The sequence below is a fragment of the Lactuca virosa genome, chromosome 5, assembly GCF_052849685.1.
Source record: "Lactuca virosa cultivar CGN04683 chromosome 5, Lactuca_virosa_CGN04683_v6, whole genome shotgun sequence".
In the NCBI taxonomy this organism is placed as follows: domain Eukaryota; kingdom Viridiplantae; phylum Streptophyta; class Magnoliopsida; order Asterales; family Asteraceae; genus Lactuca; species Lactuca virosa.
Genome location: NC_136430.1, coordinates 140,134,811 through 140,141,561, shown reverse-complemented (window position 1 = coordinate 140,141,561; position 6,751 = coordinate 140,134,811).

Sequence of the window (6,751 nt, the reverse complement as noted above, 5' to 3'; positions counted from 1 at the left end):
CACTCATAGTCGTTCAGCAGCTCAATCCATCTTCGTTGCCTCATGTTCAACTCCTTTTGGTTCAAAATGTGCTGGAGACTCTTGTGGTCGGTGAAGATGGTGCACTTAGTACCATAAAGGTAGTGCCTCCAAATCTTCAGGACGAAGACCACTGCTCCCAGTTCCAGATCATGAGTGGTGTAGTTTACCTCATGCGTCTTTAGCTGTCGGGACGCGTAAACTATCACCTTTCCACGCTGCATGAGTACACAGCCTAAACCCTGATTTGACGCATCACAGTAAACTATAAAGTCTTCTGTTCCTTCTGGTAGTGACAACACCGGCGCACTGCAGAATGCTTGTTTCAGAGTTCGGAATGCAGCTTCTTGCTTGTCCGTCCATTCGAAAGGTACGCCCTTTTGTGTAAGCGAGGTAAGTGGCTTTGCTGTTTTGGAGAAGTTTTGAATGAATCTCCTGTAGTAGCCTGCGAGGCCTAAAAATTGGCGAATTTCGGTAGGTGTTGTTGGGATCGCCCATCCTTTGATGGCTTGGATTTTAGAAGGATCCACATGTATTCCTTCCTGACTAACAACATGTCCCAAAAAGTTCACACTACGGAGCCAAAACTCGCACTTAGAGAGTTTTGCGTATAACTTTTCGGTTCGCAGGGTTTCCAGGATTTGTCGGCCGTGTTCTTCCTCGCTTCGAGAATAGATGAGGATGTCGTCGATGAAAACGATGAAAAAGTTGTCGAGGAATGGTCGGCAGATTCGATTCATTAGGGCCATGAATGCGGTAGGAGCATTCGTTAGACCGAAGGGCATTACGACAAATTCATAATGTCCATAACGAGTTCGGAAGGCGGTTTTAGGAATATCCTCCTCCCGGACTTTGAGTTGGTGGTATCCAGATCGCAGATCTATCTTTGAGAAGTAACTAGCTCCTTGGAGCTGGTCAAATAGATCGTCGATTCGCGGAAGTGGATAGCGGTTTTTGATAGTAAGCTTATTAAGTTCCCTGTAGTCGATACACATCCTGAAGGTACCGTGTTTCTTCTTGACGAAGAGAACCGGAGCTCCCCAAGGTGAGAAACTGGGTCGGATGAATCCTTTGTCCAAAAGCTCGCTGAGTTGACTGGACAACTCTTGCATCTCCGCAGGAGCCAATCTGTAGGGCGATTTGGCGATGGGAGTAGCTCCTGGTATTAGATCAATTCGGAACTCGACTTGTCTTTCTGGGGGTATCCCCGGAAGATCCTCTGGAAAGACATCCGGGAAATCACAAGCCACAGGGATGTTTCGAATATTGATCTCTTCTTTGGACTTATCCACTATACGAGCTAGGAACGTCAAGTCCTTCTTTCGTAGGTACTTTTGTGCCTTAATGCACGAGATAAGACGAAGGTTCGTGCTGGGTTTGTCTCCGTAAATAACTAGGGTTTCATGATTTGGGAGATGAAGGTAAACGGCCTTCTCGTGACACATAATTTCAGCATGGTGGGGGCTTAACCAGTCCATGCCGATAATCACATCAAAACTCCTAATGGAAACAGGTATTAAGTTTATTTGAAAGACATGGTGATTTAAGGCCAGAGTACATCCGATGTAGATTTCTCCAGTGGATTCTGTTTTCCCATTAGCCATTTCCACCGTAAAGGTTTCATTAAGCTTCTGGGGTTGTTGTTTTAACAAATGCTTGAATTTATTACTCACGAAACTTCGTTCTGCCCCGATATCAAATAGGATGCATGCATAAGTGTGGTTTAGGAGAAACGTACCGGTAACAACAGCGGGATCCTCAACTGCTTCTCCCTGACCCATAGCTAGCACCCTTCCTGTTCCTCCGTTCCCAGGGTTGTTGGTGTTGGGGCAGTTTCGACGGATATGCCCAGTCTTTCCACATCCATAACAGGTGGGGCTTGATCCTGTGTTATTGCCGCTATTGTTGGTGTTGTTGTTGTTGTTGCTGTTGTTGCGGTTATTGTTGTTGTTGTTTCCTTGCTGTTGGTTCTGGGGAGGATAGGTCCTGCAATACCTTGCCGTGTGACCCTTCCGATTGCAACTGGTGCATTGCATTTCCTTGCATTCGCCATTATGATGGATACTGCACTTGTTGCACTTTGGGAGATTCCCAGAATACTGCCTAGGAGTGCTTGGATTAGCTGAGGCTGAAGCATGTGGTGTGGAGGGTACTTGGGTGGTTGCAGCGTTGACTGTCACTGTTTGTTGCTTCTTTGTCGACTCCGAGCCTTGTCTCCCTTTTCTCTTGTTGTTCTTTCCTTTCTTGTTGTCACTCTCCTTCTTGCCTTCACTTTCCGCTGGCTTCTCGCCCTTCTTGTTGTTGTGGTCGTATAGTTTCTTGGCCAACCTCTTGGCATTGTCGAAGGTTTCAGGATTTGCAGTGATTACATTTCCTTGAATTGGGGAGGTCAATCCCCAGATGAATCGTTCGATTTTCTTTCCTTCTGACGTAATCATGCCAGGGCACAACAATGACAGCTCGGTAAACCTTGATATGTATGCATCTATATCAGAGTTTCGGACGGTGAGATTCCACAACTCTTGCTCCATTTTCTAAATTTCGCCACGAGGGCAGTACTCAGCCATCAACATTTCTTTCAGCTCCGTCCATGGCATAGCGTTGGTTACGTGGAGAGTCATGGCCTCTATATGTCCATTCCACCAGGTGAGAGCCTGGTCAACAAATGTGCATACGGCGAACTTCACTTTCACCTCCTCAGGGCATTCACATATCTCAAATACCGATTCCACTTTTTCCATCCATCTCTTTAGGGTTATCATTCCACCCGTGCCATTAAAGGTTCGTGGCTTGGCGTTGGTGAAGTCTTTGTAGGAGCATGTTCTGGTAGGTCCGTGATTTGTTCCGTTATTCGAACTCCCAGCCCCTTGTCCATTGACTCCGCCATTATTCCCTTGCTGGATTTGCGCCATGGCTGCAGTAACTGCAGCAAATACAACTGCTTGGAATGCAGCTGAGTTGACTTCGGGTGGGGTTGGTCCAGGGTTTCCACGAGTTGGTCGTCGAGGCATCTTTCTGTCATGGAACGGAAAGATGTTGAGTGCCTATGATTTTTGTGAGATTGTGGTCCTATAAACTAAGTGTGTTGCATGAACTTAAGTGGTTTCACAAATTAGCACACAATCATGTATATATAACACATAGCAGATCACAACATCACAATAAAACACATAAAACTTTTCATTAATATTATCCGCATTTTTGATACATGAAAATTTTGCTCAGAAGAGCATACATAAGTGGTGCAAGTTCGGCAGCGTAACGGCTCTATGAGTAGTGTAATCACTTAAAGATAGAGTCGATGGTACATAGCATAGATCACCTAAGCATAATACTAAAGATAGATATGACTAGTCCTAGTCATGGTGGGATGCGCCAGGGGGTGGTGCTGAAGAAGTGGACGCTCCCTGAAGGTGAGCCACCTGTCGTTCCGCATCTCGGAGGCGAGTCTCCTATCTCACATGCCTCATGTGGAACTCTCGGATAACCTCTCGCGTCTCCTGTTCTGCACACTCAACTCTAGTCCGTATCTGGTGCATCTGATCAGCGGTGCTCTGCGCCAGGTCGCCAGTGTTCCGCAGTCGTCTCACCATGAGCGAAAGTGCACGATCAGCTGGTCCTCCCTCCCTCAAGTCGTAGAACTAGCGTGACATGCCAAATGGAGGTCGCTGTCCCTGCTGTCTGCTCCATCTCCAAAGATCGATACCCCAGGGGGGTGTAGGGCCGGTCGGGCCCATCCGGTGAGCGGGCACCCTAGTCGGGTAAGGGGGGTTGATGACTTCGGACTCTGTGTCCGAATCATCATCATCGCTAGGTTCATCCTCGAAGTCCTCTCCGGCTTCTTCTTCTAGGACCTCTACTGGCTCGACAGGTCCGCCCTCGACTTCCTCCTCAGGATCCTCTTCAGACCCTTCCTCGGGGTCTTCTTCAGGTTCCTCCTCCAGCCATCCGTTATTTCCCTGGTTAGGGAAATACGGATCTCCGGGGTGATGGAAGCCGGCCATACTGTCTGCGAGAGCATATAAATGTACTAATCATTATTTCTAAGATGTTTTAGTTACTATATAATTTGAATTGATGTTCTCTTCTTGGTAACAAGGGGTACGTTTCTAGGTTTACTGAGCATCGAGCTTTTTCCCGGAGCATGTGATAGTTGCACTTCGGAGAAATGTAGTTGATCAGACTACATTCACACCTTACTACAACCATGCATAGTCCCGACTTAACCGAGATGTCAGTGTTATCTTGTTTGATTTGGTAACATGTTCTTTTTCCCTATATCACACAAGTAAAGATGTTTTTATCGTTGTGTTTTATTTGATTTGTTCAGAGTTGTTTTAGTCCCTCTTTGGTTTATAGTTGCATATCAATGTGTGGTTAGATATGCCAGTTCACTATAAACAGAGCTCTGATACCAACCTGTCACACCCCCGAAACCAGACGGCGGAAACGTCCGAAGGCTCGCGTGACTTAAATTGAATATCATCACAATGAATATACATGAATCGTAACATAAACATCACCATGCATCAATACATTACAACTGATATTGTTTACATCCCGTACATTGTTTTAAATATTACACATTCATAACATAAATTGCTTGAGAGTTTTCAAAAACATAACATCCTAACATTACTTGATATTACCCTTCCGCTTACCTGTTACCTGAGAATACAAGTTATTTTGGAAAACTTCAACATATGAAATGTTGGTGAGTTCATAAGCAATGTTGATGATAAAAATGATTTATGTAGTTTGTAAAACCCAGAAAATCCGATATTTTCTGAAAGGCAATAGTTTGTCAAAGTGTGAAGATCCATAAGTTGATGCATGAATGATTTTAAAACATGTATATAAAAGGGAGTTTTGTATTATAGCTATAGTGATTACAAGCGAGTGGTGTCGAATTCCCCGAAAAACCCGATGTTTTCCGATGACGAAAGATATACTTGTTTACTAATTGTTATACCTCCACAACGAATGATTTTTTATTACTCTTCCTTGATTACTCGGGTGGTGTCAGATATTATCAATTCTAGTGAGTCGTTACAACGATGTCTGGTAATGACTGGTTATAACTGCCAACTACGAACGACCCATAAAGGTGCCGTCTGTTGTTACTCACTTAATCCAAACCACCTTGATTACTATTGACTAAAGACCTGAGTCTGTTTACTTTGATTACTCATAAGCCTTAGCAAACGAAGAGAAGAGGAGTACGAAGTCCTGCTACTATCGTGAGTTACCTTAGGCTGTCGGGGATGCGAAGGACACGTTGGCCCATCTCGCATTTGATTACTTTGACCTTACTAGCAATACTAATGGACCACTAGGGCCCAATAGCGCATAAAAGCCATTGAAGGTCCCTTTATATGGAATTGGGTCATAGAAGGCCCAATAACATATAATCATTATCCCTTGGGCCCCAAAAATCATGTTAATGGATTTTCAAGGTCCAACAAGCATGATTTGAAACTTTCAAGCCCAAGTGTCGAATGTTTACTTGTCTTAGGTATCGCATAACTACTGGAGGGTTCGATTGAACGATTGTTGTTTTTGTATCGACTCGAGACCGGTGGATTTGTTTACAACGATATTTGGATTTAGGCGTATATTCATCTTACCATTTTTCGTAATTCGTAGTTTAGTATATTTGACTCAATACTCTATAAATAAATTAATTTACTTAGAAATAGTGGTTTGACCTTTTCAACCCCTTTTCTTTTTATAAAAATAACAATTTTAGTCCTTTATATAAAAGAAAAGACATATTAAGCCCTTAAAACATTTTCTTGACACTTTTGCGTCATAGACTTGTTTAAATGATATTTTTGACTCAAGACTTATACTTTGGCAGTTTCAGCCCTTCCAGAATAGTATTTTTCGGTTAAAGCCCAACCTTTTTGCAATCTTTACAATTTTTGCCCAAAATCTCAAAACCATACATTTTTTATCCTTTTTGGAAATGAAAAGCATTTTTAACCCTTGAAATAGTTTTGTTACACTTTTTATCCCCTGTTTTGAAGAATTTACCATTTCAGTCCCTTTAAATGTCATATTTTTGCAATTTTGGGCTTATTGGGCCGAAAAGCCCAAAATTTAGCCCATTAAGCTAATATTTATATTTTAAGTCCTTTGAAGATCATAATGTTCATAAAAACAGTTATTGTAACTGTTTTGACTCTTTTGAGCTTTAAGAAACCGTGATTTGGCAACTTTTAACCCAACTTTTGTATATTTGACAATTTAAGCCCAACAATGAGTTTTATGTTGCAATATTTTTATAATAATCTTAGAGATAAATATTTTGACTTGTTTAGTGTAATATAACTTGTATCATGTTTGTTTTCCTTCTTATAGCATAGATCTCGAGTTTTCTTCCCTTTTTGGTTACATATTTTCCACAAAAACACATAAAATCACACATACATGCATAAAATCATACATAGCATACACATACACATAGATCTACACATTTTACTTGTATTCTCCCCCATAAAACTTATGAAAACCGAAAAGAGAGGGGTATGAAGCTCACCTTTGCTTGTTGTTTTCGGTTTAGAAGGAAGAAATGAAGAAGATTCGATCCTAGCAAGCCTTCTTGGAGGATCTTGAACTTAGAGGCTTCTAAGATGGTGATCATGAGTTTGAATAGATTAGGAAGAGATTTTTGATATAACAAAGAATCTAGATCATGGATCCAAGCATGAACTTACCTTGGATGATAATT